Source organism: Hemiscyllium ocellatum, chromosome 3, assembly GCF_020745735.1.
Source record: "Hemiscyllium ocellatum isolate sHemOce1 chromosome 3, sHemOce1.pat.X.cur, whole genome shotgun sequence".
Classification (NCBI taxonomy): Eukaryota; Metazoa; Chordata; class Chondrichthyes; order Orectolobiformes; family Hemiscylliidae; genus Hemiscyllium; species Hemiscyllium ocellatum.
Genome location: NC_083403.1, coordinates 82306837 through 82328630, shown reverse-complemented (window position 1 = coordinate 82328630; position 21794 = coordinate 82306837). Strand labels below are relative to the sequence as shown.

At 41.6% G+C, this 21794-nt stretch overlaps 1 protein-coding gene across 4 annotated transcripts in view; it reads left to right on the top strand.

Moving 5' to 3' along the window:
* The window catches only part of LOC132806371 (protein eva-1 homolog A-like), a 399357-nt gene that overhangs the window by 57114 nt on the left and 320449 nt on the right, over nucleotides 1-21794 (top strand). Inside the window, exon 2 of one of the 4 annotated variants that reach the window (XM_060821240.1) lies at nucleotides 11075-11117. The exons of the other annotated variants lie outside the window; for them this stretch is intronic. The gene's annotated coding sequence lies outside the window, so the exon portion shown is untranslated. The remainder of the gene's footprint in view (nucleotides 1-11074; nucleotides 11118-21794) is intronic. 4 annotated transcript variants of the gene reach the window in all.

Sequence of the window (21794 nt, the reverse complement as noted above, 5' to 3'; positions counted from 1 at the left end):
AGTGTGGTCTAACTAGAGCTTTATAGAGCTGCAGCATAACCTCATGGCTCTTAAACTCAATCCCCCTGCAAATGAAAGCCAACACACCGTACATGGACATGGACCCCAAGATCCCTCTGTTCCTCCACATTATCAAAAATCTTGCCTCTAACCCTGTAATTTGCATTCAAATTCGACCTTCCAAAATGAATTACTTCATACTTTTCCAAGTTGAAATCCATCTGCCACTTCTCAGCTGAGCTCTGCATTCTGTCAATGTTCCATTGCAACCTACAATAGCCCTCGACACTATCTACAACTCCACCAACCTTCATGTCATTGGCAAACTTACTAACCCGCCCTTCGACTTCCTCATCCAAGTCATTTTAGAAAAATCACAGAGAAGCCATCCCAGAATCGATTCCTGCAGAACACAACTGCTTACCGATCTCCAGGCTGAATACTTTTCATCTACTACCACCCTCTGTCTTCTATGGGCCAGCCAATTCTGTAACCAGATGGCCAAATTTCTCTGTATGCCGTGCCTCCTTACTTTCTGAATGAGTCTACCATGGGGAACCTTATCAAATTCCTTGCTAAAATCCATATACACAACATTCGCTGCTCTGCCTTCATCAATGTGTTTTGTCACATCTCAAAGAATTCAGTTAGGCTTTTGGGGCATGACCTGCCCCTCTCAAAGCCATGTTGACTACCTCTAATCAAATAATCATAAATCCTGTCTCTCAGAATCCTGTCCAATAATTTGCCCAACACTGACGTAACACTGACTGGTCTGTAATGCTCAGGGTTATCCCTAGTCCCTTTTCTGAACAAGGGACTAACATTTGCCACCCTCCAATCATCTGGTACTACTCTAGTAGATTGGTGATGATCTTTGCATCCTCACTAACGTGCAGCAATCTCTTCTCTCACTTCCTGTCGTAACATTGGGTATATCCCATCTTGCCCAGGACTTATCTATCCTCATGTTTTTCAAAGTTTCCAGCACATCCTCTATTTTTAAACATCAACCTGTCCGAACATATCAGCCTGTTTCAAGATGTCCTCATAAATGACAAGCTCCCTCTCAGTAGTGTATACTGAAGCAAAGTATTCATTAAGGTCCTCTACCACCTCCGACGCCAGGTGAAAGTTCCCTCCACTATCCCTGATTGGCCCTACCCTCACTCAGGCCATCCCCTTGTTCCTCACGTAAGTGTAGAACACCTTAGGGTTTTCCTTAATCCTACCTGCCAAGGCTTTGTCATGCCCACTTCTAGCTCTCCTAAGGCCATTCTTTGATTCCTTCCTGGCTACCTTATAACCTTCTAGAGCCCTGTCTGATCCTTGCTTCCTCAACATTAAGTAAGCTTCCTTCTTCCTCTTGACTAGATGGTCAATATCTTTTGTTGGAGAAAGTGAGGTCTGCAGATGCTGGAGATCAGAGCTGAAAATGTGTTGCTGGAAAAGCGCAGCAGGTCAGGCAGCATCCAAGGAACAGGAGATTCGACGTTTCGGGCATAAGCCCTTCTTCAGGATTCCTGAAGAAGGGCTTATGCCCGAAACGTCGAACATCTTTTGTTGTCCAAGGTTCCTTTACCCTCCCATTCCTTCCTTGCCTCAGTGGGACAAACCTATCCAGCACTCACAGCAAGTTCTCCCTAAACAATCTCCCTGCTTCTGCCATGCATTTCCCTGAGGACATTTGTTCCCAACTTATGCTGCACAGTTCCTGCTTAATAGCATTGTAATTTCCTCCTCCCCCAATTAAATACTTTCTCATAACCGCCAGCTTCTATCCCCTCCATGATGATAGTAAAGGTCAAGGAATTGTGATCACTATCACCGAAATGCTGTCCCATCGAGAGATTTGACACCTGGCCTGATTTGTTGCCAAGCACCAAATCCAATATGGCCTCCCCTCCAGTTGACCTATCTACATATTGAGTCAGCCCAAAGTCACATGGCTCAAAGTAGTTCGTAGGACCATTATGAAGGTAAATTTGACATCAAACCACACGACGTTTTAAAACAGACAATCAAAATCTTGTTCAAAGAGATGCATTTTCAAGAGGAAAGCAAGAATAGGCCTATAAAGAGGTATAGGGAGGCAACTCCATACCTTAGAGCCTGGCAACTACTGGCATAACAGATAATAGTGGGGCAATTAAAATTAGTGATGTGAAAGGGGGTAGAATTTGAAGAGTGCAGATACCTTTAGAAAAGGTTGCCGAGATAAGGAGGATTGAGTCTGTAGAAAGACTTGAAAACAGTACTGAGACTTTTAAATGTGAATGTATTGCTAGACTGTGGGTCAGCAAACACAGAAAGAAGAAGTGAACTTGGTATAATTTAGTATATGGGAATAATTTAGTTTTGGCTGAGCTTGAGCTTATGAAAGGTGGGACATGCAAGGCAAATGAGGAGACCATTGCAATAGTCAAGTTGAGAGACATGGATGACTTATTCAGTATGAGAAAAACTACGATAGGTGGTGAAATGATGTGTTTTTTTTTGCTGGAGTAGATAAATGGTTAGTTAGAAATCACACAACACCAGGTTATAGTCCAACAGGTTTATTTGAAAGCACTAGCTTTCAGAATGCTGCTCCTTCATCAGGTGGTTGTGGAATATAAGATGGTGAGATACAGAATTTATAGCAAAAGTTTACAGTCAGATGCAACTGAAATTATATTTTGGAAAAGACCTGGATCGTTTGTTAAGTCTCTCATCTTTTAGAATGACCGTGACGTTTCAGTTCTTTCATAGGTAAATCCTAGAACTATTTTTTTTGAAAGGTACATTCTCAAGTGAACTTCAACAATTGGTGGCATGCCATCTCAGATAATGCATTGAAGGTGTGAGGTGCCTCGTGTGAGGCTGTCTGTGCTCCAATGTTCAGACTGATTCTATTTCTAAAAAAGGGATGTACAGAATCTTACATGGATTCATGCAGTTTTTGAGCAAAATAAAATATAATTCTGCAAGTACAAGTTCATCCCACAAACTTATATGTATGTGTGTGTGTGGGGGGGTGAGGGGTGGGGAGGGGCCATGTGGTGTGAGAGTGTGTGTGTGTAAGTGTAAAGGGGTATAAGTCTGTGAGAGGGTGCATGTGTGGGTGTGTGTGTAAATGTGTGAGTGTATGAGAGAGAGCTTGTTTATGAGGATCCGCGTGAGTGTATGGGTATGTAGAAGTGTGTATGTGGCGGGGAGGGGCTGTGGAGGGAAGAGAGAGGGAGGGAGACAGCGAGTGTGGTCACCTGTAGTGTGACATGAACCAAGGTCCTAGTTGAGGACATCCTCATGGGTACTGAACTTGCACTTGCAGAATTATATTGTATTTAGCTCAAAAACTGCATGAATCCATGTAGGATTCTGTAAATCCTTTTTTTTAGAAATAGGATCAGTTTGAACATTGGGGCACACACAGTCTCACACAGGGCACTTCTCACCTTCAATGCATTATCTGAGACGACATGGAAACTATTGTTAAAGTTCCCTTGAGAAAGTAACTTTAAAAAAAGGAAACTGGGATTTACGTGTGAAAGAACTGAAACCAACATGTTAATGCTAAAAGATGAGAGACTTAACAAACAACCCAGGTCTTTTTCAATATATAATTTCAGTTGCATCACACTGTAAACCTTTGCTATAAATTCTGTCTTACAATCTTTTTTTCCACTACCACCTGATAAAGGAGCAGTGCTCCAAAAGCTAGTGCTTCCAAATAAACCTGCTGGACTATGACCTGGTTTGAGATTTTTAACTTTGTACACCCCATTCCAACATCAGCATCTCCAAATCATAAATGGTTAGAATCTCATGTAGAGTACAGTGGCATGCTTAAAGGGTGTGAATGGATTGATTAAATCTCAAGCAGTTTCCAGGGAGAGGGATGGCTATGAAATATAATTTGATGGGACTCAGGTCTTTGCAATATTTAGTTGGAGAAAATTTATGTTCTCTTCTTCGGTGTTGGATCAAAGTCTTACAACTTCTTGCCAAACAGTAATGAGGGTGTACCTACATCATATGGCCAGTGCTGGTTCCATTAAGTGGATCACAACTACATTCTTGAGGACTGTTCAGTTGGACATTAATGCTAGCAAAGCCAACATTTACCCATGTCTTTTAATGTGGTTTTAAAAAAAACTCCAGGACCAGATGTGACAAAGATTCACTTAATGCCACATAAATATTTGATTCAAAGAAACAACAGATCTTAAAATATGGCATCAAATTTCATAGTTTCATAGCACAAACCTCTACTGGATGGCAAGTTGACTTCCAAAGACATAAGTAAATATTTATCATTAGATCTTCAGGAAATCATTTCAATTTGGTGATTTTGGATCACCGTGGAAAATTCTGCCTAGTTTTGGAACCTATTATGCCATCATACCAATTGATATCTTATAAAACTTGCATGTATGAACTACAGTACAAACGAGGACTGAAATAAAGCATCAAGATATTCATGTACATCAATGTGACACTACTGCCTCAAGTATAATTTGAAGTTCACTTTAGACTGTGTAACTGACAATTCCCTACTGTAAGCCTGTCCAGCTTAGCATGAGAACAAGCAAAGTTGAGCTCAATGAGAAGATTCATATTTACATTGATTTTAAATGTTCTGATTTCCACACATTGTTGTGGGGCATTTGGTGGAAATGTCTTCACCAAATACGTTTAGGAATATCACTCTTATATAAAACTGTAATTAAAGAGTTAAGGCAGAACACACCATGGAAAAGGTAACTAATCCTGAACCATAAGAACAACTTTTTCTATATTCTCATGGAGCTGTTTATTATCAATAGTAAATTCAATGCAATAACCAATGTGCCAGTTACAGCTCAAAATCAGTTTGTGCTCAGTGAAATTGGAAAAAAGTTTACAGTTCTTATGAAGAAAGTAATGAACACAGTACCACATAATGTAACATTGTAATAAATGGCAATTTGACTTGTTTTCATGGTGATTGTCTTAATTTGAATTTATTAATGTGAATTGTTTTTAGCTGAAGTTAATGGCATGTGATAACTTCAGCTTTCATTTCACACTGGTAAGTTGACCTGAGTGTGTGGACCATTTCATCTAGGGTTGTTCTGAAGTAGTATCCTTGCTCCTGACTGACTTACTGTTGCTGGGAAGAAGGAAAATGACATGTAGTGTGTAAAATAGCTGTCTCAAGGAAAATCTGGTTCTCAGAAATAGAAGCACAAACATAGATTAAGAGTAGAAAGAAAGGCAGATAGGGTATGAAAGAAAAACTGCAGCTGGAAGAGGCCTAGTTCCCGTATATCTGAGTGGACATGTCTCTGCTTAAACAAGCAAAGAGAGTAGATGTTTCCCCGAGACTCCAGGTAAAAATCTACTGAAGAGGATAGTGCAGGATTGTCATGAAAAGTGGTTGAAGCAATGTCAGCTGCATTGCCACATGGATGTCCACATAATGCTGAAAGCAGAATAAATATTTGAAGTTGACCAATGTAAGGGAAGACTTGAATCTCCTTGTACATCCTAAATATTAGAAACATGCCACTTTAGAACATAGAATAGCACAGTAGAGGAACAAGTCCTTTGACCCACCACGTTTGTGCCAACCATGATACCATTCTAAATGAATACCATCTTCATGCACATGGACTGTATCTCTCTATTTTCTACTTGGTCTTTTGTCTAATTAAATACTTCTAAATGTTGCCATCATTTCTGCTTCTGCTAGCTCCCCTAGCAGTGCACTCCAGGAACCTACACGCTCTGCAAGAAAAAAAATTGCTTCACACATTTCCTTCAGACTTTCCCCTCTCACCTTAAACCTAAGCCCCATTGTTTTTGAAAGTTCACTCTGGGAAGAGGACTCTGACTATTCAACCCATCCATGCCCCTCATAATTTTATATACTTCTGTCACATGCCCGTCAGTCTTCGATGCAGTAGTGAAAACAAGTGTATCCAACCTTTCCTTCTAGCTAATACACTCCAATCCAGGCAACATCCTGATAACTGTCTTTTCTATCCTCTTGAAGGATTCAACATCCTTCCAGGAGTGTAGTAACCAAAATTGCAAAAATATTGCAAGTGTGGCCTAACTAAAAGTTTGAGATAGCTGCAACATGACTTGCCAACTTTTATGCTCCATGCCCTGACCAATGAGGGCAAGCATGCTATTTGCCACTTTTACTACCTCATCCATTTGTGTTGCCTCTTTCAGGGAGCTATGATCTTGCACCCCAAGAACCCTCTGTATAACAATGCTCCTAAGCATCATGCCATTTACTGTATACTTTCCTCTTGTTTGGCCTCCCAAAATGTATCACCACACATTTGTCCAGATTAAATTCCATGTGCCATATGTCGACCCAACTTTCCAACCGATCTATAGCCTTTGACAACCTTCATCACTATCTACATCACCACAAATTTTCATGTCATCTGTAAAGGTAATAATTAGATTGCCTATATTTTCAGCCAAATCATTGATAGATATTACAAACAACAGGGATCCCAGCACTAATCCTTGTGGAACATCACTGCTCACAGACCTCCAGTGAGAAAAATGCCCTTCCCCCTCCAATCTGCATCTTCTATGACTAAGGCATCTTTAAATCCACAAGATTCCTGATGAAGGGCTTATGCCCGAAACATCGAATTTCCTGTTCCTTGGATGCTGCCTGACCTGCTGCGCTTTAACCAGCAACACATTTTCAGCCTATTTTAAAATCCAACCTACCAATTCATTGTGGATCCCATATGGCTTAATCTTCTGGACCAGGAGGAAGTGAGGATTGCTGATGCTGGAGAATCAGAGTCAGAAAGAGTGTCGCTGGAAAAGCACAGCAGGTCAGGCAGCATCCGAGGAGCAGGAGAGTCGGTGTTTTGGGCATAACACATTCCTGATGAAGCTCTCATGCCTGAAATGTTGACTCTCCTGCTCCACGGCTGCTACCTGACCTGCTGTGCTTTTCCACCGCCACCCTTTTTTACTCATGTGTACCAGCCTACAATAGTGGACTTCATCAATAAAATCCTTGTAGACAATATCCACAACCCTACCGTCATCAATCATCTGTCACCTCAAAGAAACTCAATCAAATTTTCAAAACGCCATGCTGACTATCCTTAAGTCCATTATTTTCAAATGTGAGTTAGTCCTGTCCCTAAGAATCTTATTTCCCTACCAGTGATGTAAGGCTCACTGGCTTATAATTTCCAGAATTATTTCTGTTGCCCTTCTTAAATAAAAGAACAACATTGGTTGTTCTCCTGTTTTCTGGGATCTTACTTGTGGCTAAAGAGGAAATGAAGGTCTCTGTCAAGTCCCAGCAGTCTCCTCCCTTGCCTCCCTCAGTATCCTGGGATCGATCCCATCAGACTCTGGAAACCTAGCTACCTCAATGCATTTCAAGACATTCAACACATACTTCTTAATACCATCATGCCCTGAAATATCATCATAATCCCTGCCTTTTGTCATCATCCATGTCCTTCTCTTTGTTAAAACTGATGCAAATTTCTCTTTAAGGATCTCACCCACTTTCTGTGACTCCATGCTTAAATTTTGTCCTTTGTCCTTGAGTGGACTTATCCTTTCCATGGCTACCCTCTTGCTCCTAATATATAAACAAAATGCTTTAAGCATTCTCTTTAAGCATACATACAAGGGATATTTCATGGCTCCTTTTAGCCCTTCTATTTCCTTGTTTAAGTTCTTTCTTGCTTCCTTTATGTTCCTTAAGGGCCTGATTTCAGTTTCCCAAACCTTCCATATGTTTCTTTTCTTTCTGACTCAATATCTTTTGTCATTTGGGGGCATTCCTGAATCTAAATGATTTGATGAATCCCACAGCCAATACTCCCAAACCCCTTACAATATCATTTTCTTTTCTCAATGCCATTGATTTACAATAGTGCCTGATGCATAAAATGTCATGGTAATTTCAAATAAATAATTATTGCTTCCAGATATAGCTGGGACTTGGATGAAATTGAATGTTACGCTAATCAGATGCCTTTCCCTGCATATATTCCCTTTGTAAAAAAAAAAATTGCTCATGACCATCAGCAATGAACAGCCATGAGATGGAATAATGTCTACCATCTGACTTGTAGGTGCACTAAATTAAATGCTTAGGCTACTGAACAAATAAATCCCATTTCAAGTCCATCATGATTCCCAGCATCCAGTTGGGAGAGATTGGGCAGACTGAAGCTAATGAACAAATATGTCCTTTGCTAAATGCCTGGAAAACTAAGGTCCTCTTCCAACTTGCAAAACAGCTTCCTCAGTCAATTCAAATCCATAGTGAGAGCCTGAAAAATGTGGTCCATTTACCATACCTTGGGAGCTGTCTCTTGACAAAGGCAGGCAAAGATGACAAATGTCATCATCACTTTCACTGAGCCAACACAGCTTTTGGGCTGACTGAAGAATATTTGAGTAGTATGATCTCAAACTCAAGGCTAAATTGGGCTTATTTACAGTGATTATCTCTGAAATTGTTTATGCTTCTTACCTATAGCAGGTAGCTCAAAACATTGTACAAGTATCACAATTGCACCTTTTGAAACATTTTCAAAATCTTTAGGAAAAGCAGTGATTCCCCAACCAACTTGCTCAGCATTGAGATGCAAATCAGTCAGAACCAGCCCTGCTGGTGAGACATGTTATTTTTCTGCCTAACACCAGATACCAAACACAATTTACTGCCATCAGAACTCAATTGCAGCAGAAGATTCCAGGGAGACAAGGGAAAGAATCCCTGAAGAGATCAAATATATTAGCCAACTTGTGACTCTGATCAGAACGGAGAAGGCTCATTAGGAAAGCACCAAACATATCCACCAACTTAATTGGCCATCTGTGGCACAAATGTCCAAATAACCCATCAACATAACTTTCAAACACTACCAACCCCTGCAAATTCTGTATTGCATCTGAAAAAGTTCTAAAGTAAGTCATCTAACATAAAAGCCCATACAACACCTGAGAATCCAAACATCAGATATACTAACACTGCTTATAATCTGCATATGCAGAATTTCTTATTTCATCTGTCTGTATGGTGACACCAGATACTTCCCGCAATTCTCAGAAGAAAGAAATCTGAAACAACTTATCTCCCAACAGTTGGCATAAATAGAAATAAGTTTCTGTTGTTTATCTTAATGTGTATGGTTTGTAGCACCGAGCTCTCCTACCGTGATGCCTTCTTTGCAATGAAGGAGTATGAAACATTGAAATTCTGAACTTGCTTTAAAGATTGATAGATTTCAATAGGTTTATGTTTTTGACACTGTTTGATCTTCTTGATCTAGTCATCTTGCTGTGAAGTACTACTTCTATTTACTTCTTTTGGGAAAAGATCATGCCTTTGAAATATGGTCTTCAGATCTTGGGTTGATGTAGGAACTTAAGAACCTTGTTCAAATTCCTGAGGGGAGTAGAGATTGTTTCTTTGATTTTCAGGCAATAACGGTTCATTTAAAATCTCAGTTTAAGACCATAGTTGGAATACTTGGATCTTTGCCATCAGGAGTTTTAGATATATTTCAAGTATATGCAAGGGCATTTTGGCTGATCTAGTATTGGAGGTGAATTTGTTGGGAAGAACAATTAACCATTCTTTACCAAGAATATCAAGCATTTGGATGATATGTTGTGATTTGTGTAACTAATATGTGCTGTTTTATGTGTGTGTGTTTTGTTTTTGAATGTTTTGTTTTTCATGCTCTACAGCTCTCATGAAGGAAAGAGCTCATGCATGCTTCCTGCCAATATCATTGCTAATGATGAATGGAGAATGTATAAAATCAAATTGCAGTTCTACTTACATAGATATCCAAGTTACGATGGCCATTCAACCAGCCAGGCTATGTTGTCATTTAGTGTGCATGTGAGCAAATGGCTCCATTTACATTTGCACACTGTTAGCATAGGCTTTATAGATGCTCTTCTTTATTTCATCTAGGAGATTATTTGTTTATAATATTAAAAAGTATAGTTGATTGTAGGTGCTGTCAGAATGTGAACTTATCAATGATTGATTACATTTTTGGCATAGTTTCAGCATATTAGACCAATTCAACAATACCCCTTGAAACTCTTATGCGAGTAATTGCAGTGATATAATACCTAACTGATGAACAGTACAACTAGTAACAATGAAGCAAGGAGAAACTGACGTCAGAACATGCGCTTTAAATGCAGGAATTTTTTTTACTCTTCAAGGTGAGAGTATTTGTGATTATGATTTTATAATTTTAGTGTCAGCATCAGATGATAGTGGATCAGATTATTGCACTGCTCAGAAATAGCAGAAAGGAAACAGTGGTTTTTGGCTGCTGTAGCAAAGATTTATAACCCTTAAATTCAAAAGGTCCTACCTACTGAGAATTTTTCCATTTTGCCATGCTTGTTAATAACACAAGACGTGTTTCCTGTTTGATCCTTAGCAGCAGAGAACTGCACCATGCATTTGAAAATGAGGATGACTAATATACAAGTTGAAAATATTGGCAAAATATGAAGGAAAATGTTACTTCATGTAGGGAAAGTACACGGGCAGCTCGGGATGGGAATAAATGCTAGTCAGCCAGTCCTCCAAGTGAAAAGTCCTACAAATGTTAGTCCTACAAGTGAATAAAAAGAATACCTCCCTGCCATATTGAAGTTAATAAAACCTTCAATCCTTGGTGCCTGTGCAGGAGTTCTGGTTCAAAGTAGTGCAGGTAGTACAAATAGCATTTAGTCACGCATGCAATAATGTTTGCAGTCAAAATACAGAGAACTGTTTGAGACTGTGTGGCTCTCTGCTGGCATTTGTTGCTCCTATTTGTACGTCAGGTTGATTTAAACAGATCAGTTTCAAACTGGGAATGGATTTATCATTAACATTACAATAACATTTAAATATAAACCTGTATTTGAATCAGTCAGGGTAAATTATCACCCATTTAATGGTCTCTGCTGGAATGACACAAGGTTTGTCCAAAGGCTGAGAAGTATTGTTTTAAATGGCTTTAATTGACAGGTTGTAAAGCTCTCTGGCCTCCTCTGAAATGTACACTTTCTCTCTCAATAGCTTTCCATCTTGTTGTCTTGCATTATCTACATACCTGGAGTTGGTGAGTGAGATCAGACATTCATTCGTATAGCAAATTAAATTACCATTAATTATTTGGATAGTGAAGTCATCTTGTTACAAAAACCATTTTTGCCATTTGTCTAAAAATCAGTGAGCAATTTCAACCTCCATTGAAACAGATGAACTAAGCAGGGTAGCCAATATTTGGATGCAATTGATGAAGTAATTATTAATTCACAGACAACCAGTGAAAAAGTTGAACCTTTTTATTCCTTGTCATTGCTTTTTGGTTAGATTAGAGGGGGAAAAATCCATAAGGATCTTCATTCTGTCTTTTGTTTTCAACCCAACAGTAAAGGGGAAATTGGATACTCCTAAGATGCTTACCGATGGTTTAGACGCAGCTGAACAGGCAGGGCCTCACAGACATAAACAAATCTCAAAAGCCAAGATGAACTGTGACAACTGGAAGGACAGGGAGTGAAGCTACTTCTCGGGTCTAGTTTTAGTAGGTCCTTACTAACTTTCTGACTGATCATTTTGGAGTTTTTGGGGGTACAGGTAAAACAAACTGGAGAAAATTTTAGTTTAAAAACCCGGTTTAATTATATAAGTGAAACACAATAATTAACAAGGGAATCTTGGTCATAACTGAATAAATCTGGCTGTTCACAGAAACCCAATGATCATATATGTATACGAATGAATTAAATCAGAATTTTATAGAAGGAAAATAATTTTTCTGCATAGAGGAAATGACATTTAGGCACTGGTGAGTGATACATGCTAGAAATTTGTTTTCTTACTATGTGTCTGTACTTGTGAAGGTAATTACACGATCCTTTAGCAGCTTATATTTATCAGTGTGTATCATTTCAGTAGGCATGAATAACATTAATTTTCATATAATTAATCACTGAAGACTCAAACGCGATTACAAGTAAAAACTGAGAGATTGGGTGGAACACTAGATTCCCAGACAGAGGTCTGGATTGGAACTCGGGCCTGACAGAAGCTACAAACATAAATATGAAAGTTAATTTGTTGTTGCCCAATACCTCCTGGGAATGGAGCTGCAATACACAAGACCCCAATACTACACTAAAGTCTAAATTTAGCAAACTCATTCGGCCACGACAAAAAACTGCTTATAGAATTTCAAAAATAAATTATTGCTTGAAAATATATTCTTCTCAAGACAAAATGGGATAAAAGTTGTTTCTAGCTACTGGAATTTGATTGGTGTTACTTAAGTGGGAGTAGGGCCAATGCATGTCAGTGATGTTAAATGCTTGACTGGAAAATTCAAACTATTTCAAAGTTCAGTTTTTTTCTAATAACAAATAAATGCTTTTTTTGCTCAGGAAAATACTAGTCCTTAAAATTAATAGAATAGTTTGCTTCATTGTTGAAATAATGAATAGATCAAAGGCTCATGATCTTATTGACAAACTTAGAGACCAATGGAATACCAGACAGTTTGGAGTAAATATGGAATCTGAAGTCCATATGAGAATAATTGGAAGGTTTTATCTTTAACAAGATAAATTTTATAGGATAAACAACTTATGGTAGCACTATTTTTAAGAGAAACTGTTCAGTTGTTTGTAATGATTAACTGGAGCACTGAAATGGCCACAAAAATAACTCCTCCCTGCACATGTGCGGAAGCAGCCATGATGTCAGCTGGCTCTAACAGGCCATGGAAGCATCAGCAGATGCATTGCCAATGTCACTGCATTATGTGCGCAGTAATGTCAGCGTCTACACATGTGCAAATGGCAAGCCTATGACTGTCGTTGGAGACATTGAGGGTGAGGCAGAGATTCCTGTCCTTGATTGGGTATCTTCTCGTTGTCTAGCTGTCATTCATGGTGATAGAGGACATTATGCAGGATCAGTGCAAGAGCAGATGATAGACAGTTGCTTGTTCCTTGGATATTTAATCAGATTGATTTTTTTTTGCCAGATGGTTCTGGAAACATGTCGGCCCCAAACACTGGAACATAGCTTGAAACTGAAAACACGAATGAGGTTCCTCACGTCGACTGGTTGCATTAACAATAAATTCCACCAATCTTTTTATATTGACATCATACACAAGTAATGTGCTGATACACTTGAATATAGCTATCATTTTATCTTGTGTTCATAAACAAATATTTATGTCTAAAACTATACATTATGAAGGCAACCCACCTTCAAAAACATAGGGATAAGTCTTATTTTCCCTGCTGTTTAAGCACTGAGGCCACAGTTCAGTACCCGCCCTATCTTTTCTGATGCAAGTAGGCCTCACACAGATTTCTTGCTGCCTCCTCAATTACGAGATAGTACACATTGAGCTGGTTGACTTCTGCAGTAGTGGCCTTCTGAGCAAACTGCAAAAAAAAATGTAACATTGTGCCGATATCACATGGAGCGGCTACCCTCTTCTTCTTAAAGACAGTAAGATCCTATTAAAAGAGAGCTACATTTAATTACCACAGGCAGCTGTTGAATACTATTGCTGCAATTTTGAAAAAAGTAAATGGACAGTGAGCAAGAACTCTAGAATCAAAAATGCAGTGGAGGTGGATTAGATGAGAGACACAATGGTTCATTCAAGAGTCCTTGACTACAACCACTAGAAGAGATTGGGAATAGATTATCAGTGAGTTAAATTCCTAGCCTATTAACTGGATTTAGGAACTTTCCAACAGTGCAACAAGAAGTCTATCCCAGAGGTTTATGAAATCATGGAGCATGGATAAGGTGAATTGTCATGGTCTTTCCCCAGCGTAGGGGAGCCCAAAACTAGAGGGCAGAGGTTTAAGGTAGGATGGGAAAGATTTAAAAGGGATCTGAGGGCAACCATTTCACATAGAGGGTAGTGTGTATATGGAATAGGCTGCCAGAGGAAGTGGATTAGAATGGTGCTGGAAAAGCCTAGCAGGTCAGGCAGAGTCTGAGGAGCAGGAAAATGGACATTTTGGGCAAAAGCCCATCATCAGGAATGAGGCAGGGAGCCTCCGGGGTAGAAAGGTAAATGGGAGGCGGGGGGGGGGGGGGCGTGTAGTGTGGCTGGGGAGAAGGTAGCCAAGAGTACGATAGTGGATGGAAGTGGGGATGAAAGTGATAGGTCGGAGAGGAGGGTGGAGTGGAAAGGTGGGAAGGAAGATTGTCAGGTAGGACAGGTCATCAGATGGTGCTGAGCTGGAAGGTTGGAACTGAGATAAGGTAAGCGGATGGGAGGAGAAACCATCTTACCCCAGTTCCAACCTTCCAGTTCAGCACCATCCTCATGAACTGTCCTACTTGCCAATCTTCCTTCCCATCTATCCGCTCCACCTTCCTCTCTGACCTATCACCTTCATCTCCACCTCCATCCACCTATTGTACTCTTGGCTATCTTCTTCCCAGCCCCACCCCCCCCCCCCCCTTCCATTTATCTCTCCACCCCGGAGGCTCCCTGCCTCTATCCTGATGAAGGTATTTTGCCTGAAATGTTGATTTTCCTGCTCCTCGGATGCTGCCTGATCTGCTGTGGTTTTCCAGCACCACTCTAATCTAGACTCTGATTTCCAGCATCTGCAGTCCTCACGTTTGCCTGCCAGAGGAAGTGGTAGGGGCAGATACAATTACAATGCTTCAAAGACATTTGGACAGGTACATGGATAGGAAAGATTTAGAGTGATATTGGCCAAGCACAGGCACGTGAGACTAGTTCACTTTAGGAAATCTAGTTGGCATGGACATGTTGGGCCGAAGGGCCTGTTTCCATGCTGATCAAGTTTACTGAAGCCATCATCACTTGGCACCTCCTACCCACCACATCTCCAACTTCTTTCAATGCTAAGTGCATTCCCATCACTCATTTAGCAACAGACCATGGCACTCAGTACTCAAATTTCAATATTCAGATACTTCATTTAACCATCCGATGATATCAGCCTTAGAAGAGTTCTCGCATCTCCGTGTATCTTCAGCTCTTCAACTATGGCAGGCACATTGTCTAAACACATTGCTACATAACATTTGACTTTTTTTTCCTGTTCCTTTAGCTCGTTGTTGTGCATAATAGTAGGGAACAGAACAGAACTGACTGGTAAAAGGTCATTAGCATCTCCTGAGATGCATTCTGGGGAAGCAGTAAGCAAGACCGTTGCATCCAGAGTTTCTGAGAACACTGAGTATGACAGTATTTTCTAGCTTATTGCCCCTTTTCACATTCCTGGATACTCTTATCACATTATTTTCATGAGGAGGAAGCTCCAGATATATATCGCCATTCCCAATGACGTGGGAATCCAACACATCAGTGCAAAAGATAAAGCTGAATGACTTGCATCCATCTTCAGTCATCTGTACCGAGTGAATTCTCCATATTTACTTTCCCTGAGGTTCTAGGCGTCACGAGCCTTTCTTCAGCCAGTTCAATTCACTTGGCATAATTTCAGGAAACTGTTGAAGGTTCAAATTGCTGGAATGGCTATGAATCCTGATGACATCCTGGCAATAGTACTGAAGACTTATGCATTAGAATTAATTGCACCCTGATCCAGTATCGTTTAATACTGAAATCTGCCCACAAAGAGCAGAACAAATCTAACATGATGACTCAGTAGCTCATCAGTCTCCTGTCAATATTGCCAAAAGAATGAAAGTAATGTTGGCAGTTCTTTGAATCAGCACTTACTCAGCCATAAGATGCTCACTCGAACTTAATTTCAGCTCTGCCAGGTTTGGCTTCTGACCAGCATTACAGCCAAATATGGACAAAAAAGCTATACTCCATAGGTGAGGTGAGAATGACTACCCTTGACATCAAAGCAGTTTTTGACTGAGTGTGAATTTGAGTGCTAGCAAATCTGAAGTCACTGAAAACTGGGAGAACACTCGTCACTGTTGTCAGACTATACATGAAGAAAATTGGCTATGGCTGTCAGTGGCCAAGTATCTGTATCCCAGGATAATGATATAGGACGTCTTCAGTGTAAGTATTTTAAATAAACCTGATCTGGACCAGGTGGCATTTGAACTGGGTCTCTTGGCACAGATGTGGTGATACTACCACCGTGCCACAGAACCACAAGTTCTTCTGGGTAGTGTGCCAGGCCTACCTATGTTCACCTGCTTCATCAATGAACATCATCACATCAGATCATTAAAAATGGGCTGCTCTTCTGATTGCACGATGTTCAGTACCATTCAGCTCCTTAGATACTGAAGCAGTCCATCCATATGTGCAGCAAGGTCTGGATGACAGACTTGCAAGTGGCAAATAACATAACATTCATGGTACACAAATGTTAGGCAACGGTATTACATCTATTGAACTACCATCGATATTTTGGGGTTACCACTGACTATAAGCTGACCTAGAACAGCCATATGAATAATATGACTATAACAGCAGGTCAGAACCGATAATCTGAGATGAGAAGTTACTGACTCCCCACGTAGGAAAAGCAGAGCCAGTCAGGCAGTATCTGAGGAGCAGGAGAGTCGATGTTTCAGGCATCGGCTGTTCATCAACAATGTCTCCCCACATACTGTCCATAATCTACAAGGCATGTTAGCATGGAATATTTCTCTGATATATTTATAGCTCAGCACCATCCAGGAAGCATCAGCACTACTTGATTGGCATGGCAGCAATGTGTACCATATAAAAGATGCACTGCAATATATCATCAAGATTCTTTTGACATCACCTTCCACATTCTTGAATAGAGTCATCCAAACACAAAAAAGGACAGCAGATGCATAGGATCACCAATGAGTTCCACCCAAGCCACACACCATCTGACTTGGAATTACATGGTCATTCCTTCAAACTCTCTTCGCAGAGTTAAAAATCACACAACACCAGGTTTAATTGGAAGCACACTAGCTTTCGGAGCGCTGCTCCTTCATCAGGTGGTTGTGGAGGACACAATTGTAAGACACAGAATTTATAGCAAAAATTTACAGTGTGATGTAACTGAAGTTAAAGGTCGAAAAATACTTTGTCTGTTGAGATGAAGGAGCGGCTCTCTGAAAACTAGTGTGCTTCCAATTAAACCTGTTGGACTATAACCTGGTGTTGTGTGATTTTTAACTTTGTACACCCTAGTCCAACACCAGCATCTCCAAATCACGACTACTCTTCACAGAAGCACTATTGGTATGCCTGCATCAGATGGATTGTAGTGTTTCCATTACCTTATGGTCTTATTAGATTCTTGTTGTCTCGAGGAATTAAGGGCTACGGGGAGAATGCGGGTAGGTGGAGTTGAAATGCCCATCAGCCATGATTGAATGGCGGAGTGGACTCGATGGGCCGAATGGCCTTACTTCCACTCCTATGCCTTATGGTCTTATGGTCATTACCTCCTCCATAAAAGTAATTAAGGGTGGGTAACAGATGGTGGCCTAGTCTGTGATACCTGCGCCCCATGAATGAATTGGGGCCAAACTTTAGAGAGGATTCGAAGGTTTGTGCACTTGAGAGCTGTCTAGTCATAGCAGTCTAAAGAGAAATTAGAGCTGCTGCAACAATGAAGAGGCCTAGTTACTTAATCAGATATTTGCCTAGATATTGGCACTGTTCATACCATGGAGACAAGTTTAGAATTGGGTCATTGTCTGTTCTGTCTGGAGGTTATGGCTTGGTCAACACAACCATCATTTATTGCCTGGATGGCAGGTATAATCAATATGCTGCTGTTGGTCTGTCATCACGTGTAGGGCAGTTTTTTTAAAAATCAGAGTCTGCTGTTTGCTCGCTTGTGCTGCATACCCTTCTAGGGAGGTTTTTGGATGGTGAATACCAGAGTTGATAGGAAAGGTGGATGACTATTCTGGCACTGATGTTAATGAGAAAGAAGAGGGAGGTGTAACAGTAAAACACTTTCAGATGAATTATGTTGAAATTACTGTTTAGAACTGCTCTTTGTCCCATATGGTCTTTGCAGGTATTTAGCTTCCATGTGAGCAGTGCTTCTAAATCCCATGTGTTTACCCTTTCCAGTTTCCCTTTATACCTCTCAGCCTCCCATAATGATTCCCAGCATCACAGAAGTCATTCTTCAGCCAATTTGATTTATGCCATATGATATTAAGAAATGTTTGGAGGCACTGAATAATGCAAAGGCTGCAGGCCCTGGCAACATTCTGGCAATTGTACGGAAGGCATGTCATCCAGAACTTGCTGCCCCCATCGTCTAGCTGTTCTAGTACAGTTACAACACTGGCATTTACCAACAATGTGGAAAATTGCCAAATATGTCCTGTACGCAAAACGTAGGAAAGTCCAATCCAGCCAATTACCACTGCATCGGTCTACTCTCAACCATCAGTAAAGTGATGGAAGGTGTCTCAATAGTGCTATCATGCAGCACCAGTCAGCTGGTGCCCAATTTGGGTTCCACCAGGGCCACTTAGCTTCTGGCCTCATTACAACCTTGGTTCATACATGGACAAAAGAGGTGAATTCCAGAATTGAGGTGAGAATGACAACTCTTGACATCAAGGCCGCATTTGACCCAGTTGCTATCAAGGAGCTTGAGAAAAATTGAAATCAGTGGGTATCTTCTACTCATTGGAGTTAACCTTACACATAAGAAGATGGTTGTGATTGTTGGAGGTCAGTCATTTCGGCTCCAGGAGCTCCTCAGTGTAGTATCTAGGCCCAACCATCTTCTTCACCTGCTTCATCAATGACCTTCCCTCCATCATAAGATCAGAAGTGCAGATATGTAATCTTTGAATAATATTCAGCATCATTTGCAATGATTCAGATACTGAAGTAGCCCATGTTCAAATGCAACAGGTTCTGGACAATATCCAGTCTTTAGCTGACAAGTGGCAAGAAATATTTGTGCCACACAAATGCCAGGTAATGACCGTCTCCAGTAATGAGGCAATCTAACCACCATCCCATCGCATTCATTAATGGTGCTGTCACTGAATCCCCACTATCAATATCCTAGGGTTATCATTGATCAGAAATACAACTAGACTCTGTATATAAGTACAGTAGCTATAATAGTAGTTCAGAGGCTAGGAATACTGCATCAATAATTCACCTCAACCCATCCCTCCCCCTAATGCTGTCCATTATCTTGAAGGCATAGGTCAGGGGTATGGTATTCACCATGGACATCCAGTCCCTGTACACCTCCATGCCCCATCACGAAGGACTCAAAGCCCTCCGCTGCTTCCTTTCCCGCCGTACCAACCAGTACCCTTCCACTGACACCCTCCTTCGACCGACTAAACTGGTCCTCACTCTGAACAACTTCTCTTTCCAATCCTCCCACTTCCTCCAAACTAAAGGAGTTGCCATGGGCACCCGCATGGGCCCCAGCTATGCCTGCCTCTTCGTAGGATATGTGGAACAGTCCATCTTCCACAACTACACTGGCACCCCCCCCCCATCTTTTCCTCCGCTACATCGATGACTGTAACGGCGCTGCCTTGTGCTCCCACGCGGAGGTTGAACAGTTCATCCACTTTACCAACACCTTTCACCCCGACCTCAAATTCACCTGGACCGTCTCAGACTCCTCCCTCCCCTTCCTAGACCTTTCCATTTCTATCTCGGGCGACCAAATCAACACGGACATCTAATATAAACCGACTGACTCCCACAGCTACCTAGACTACACCTCCTCCCACCCTGCCCCCTGTAAAATCGCGATCCCATATTCCCAATTCCTTCGTCTCCACCGCATCTGCTCCCAGGAGGACCAGTTCCAATACCGTACAGCCCAGATGGCCTCCTTCTTCAAAGACCACAGATTCCCCCCAGACGTGATCGACGATGCCCTCCACCGCATCTCCTCCACTTCCTGCTCTTCCGCCCTTGAGCCCTGCCCCTCCAACCGCCACCAGGACAGAACCTACCACCCCACCAACCTCCATATACAGCGTATCATCCACCGTCATTTCCGCCACCTCCAAACGGACCCCACCACCAGGGATATATTTCCCTCCCCTCCCCTATCAGCGTTCTGAAAAGACCACTCCCTCCGTGACTCACTCGTCAGGCCCACACCCCCCACCAACCCAACCTCCACTCCCGGCACCTTCCCCTGCAACCGCAAGAAATGCAAAACTTGCACCCACACCTCCTCCCTTACTTCTCTCCAAGGTCCCAAGGGATCCTTCCATATCCGCCACAAATTCACCTGCACCTCCACACACATCATTTATCGCATCTGCTGCACCCGATGTGGCCTCCTCTATATTGGGGAGACAGGCTGCCTACTTGCGGAACGTTTCAGAGAACACCTCTGGGACACCCGGACCAACCAACCCAAACACCCCGTGGCTCAACACTTTAACTCCCCCTCCCACTCCACCAAGGACGTGCAGGTCCTTGGACTCCTCCATCGCCAGACCATAACAACACGACGGTTGGAGGAAGAGCGCGTCATCTTCCGCCTGGGAACCCTCCAACCACAAGGAATGAACTCAGATTTCTCCAATTTCCTCATTCCCCCCCCCCCCCCCCCCCGTCTCACTCGAATCCCTCGAACTCAGCACCGCCTTCCTAACCTGCAATCTTCTTCCTGACCTCTTCTCCCCCCCCCCCCCCCCCCCCCACCCACTCCGGCCTATCACCCTCACCTTGACCTCTTTCCACCTATCACATCTCCATCGCCCCTCCTCCTTACCTTTTATCTTAGCCTGAAGAAGGGCTTATGCCTGAAACGTCGATTCTCCTGTTCCTTGGATGCTGCCTGACCTGCTGCGCTTTTCCAGCAACACATTTTCAGCTATGGTATAATACTGTCCACTTGACTGACTGGGTGTAGCTCCAACAGCACTTGAAGCTTTACATTAGCAGTATGCATCATATCCACAAGCATCCACTCTCCATCACTGATGCTCAGTGTACTATCTACAAGCTGCACTGTGGAAATTCAGTAAAGATCGTTTAGACAGCACCTTCCAAACCCATGACCACTTGCATCTAGAAGGACAGGGGTAACACATACCTGATAGCAGCAGCAGCAGCAGCAGCACCACCACCACCAAGTTCCCCTCCAAGCCACTCACCATCCTGACTTGGAAATATATTGCTGTTCCTTCACTGTCATTGGGTCAAAATACTGGAATTCCCTTCCTAAAAAGACAGAGTGTCAAACTACAGCACGTAGATTCACCACCACCTTCTCAGGGGCAATTAAGGATGTGCAATAAATACTGGCCACTCATGTCCCAAAAGTGAATAAAAAGAAAATTCAAGTGTTTTTCAACCACTTCTTCTTAAATGTTGTCATGGTTTCTGCTTCAGTCAATAACTGTTCAACTGCATTCTGTAGCCTCCTAGCCCTTTGCGTAAAAATAAAAAAGCTTTTCTCTTTCATGAACTGTATTTGCTCACCTGTGTCCCATCATTAATATTTGATACAATATTGTTTTCTATATATTCCCACCAAAAGCCTGGAATTTCATCACTCTCAGCACTGTGAGTATTCTAGTGCCATGTGAACTGCAGTGGTTCAAACAGATGGCTCATCGCCTTCTCCAGGGCAATTAGAGATGGGCTAATAAGTTACAAACAGCCTTTCTCATCTCATGAATTATAGTAAAAAAAATCATTATTCCCACACCCATTCTGTTTGAATCTTACACTGTATCATATTATTCTTAAGCTGATTACTCACATTTAGTCCATCTATTTGTTACTTAGAGCTGTCAATGAAGGGGTGGCATGTAATTCTGGAAGAATTAAGTGAGGTTT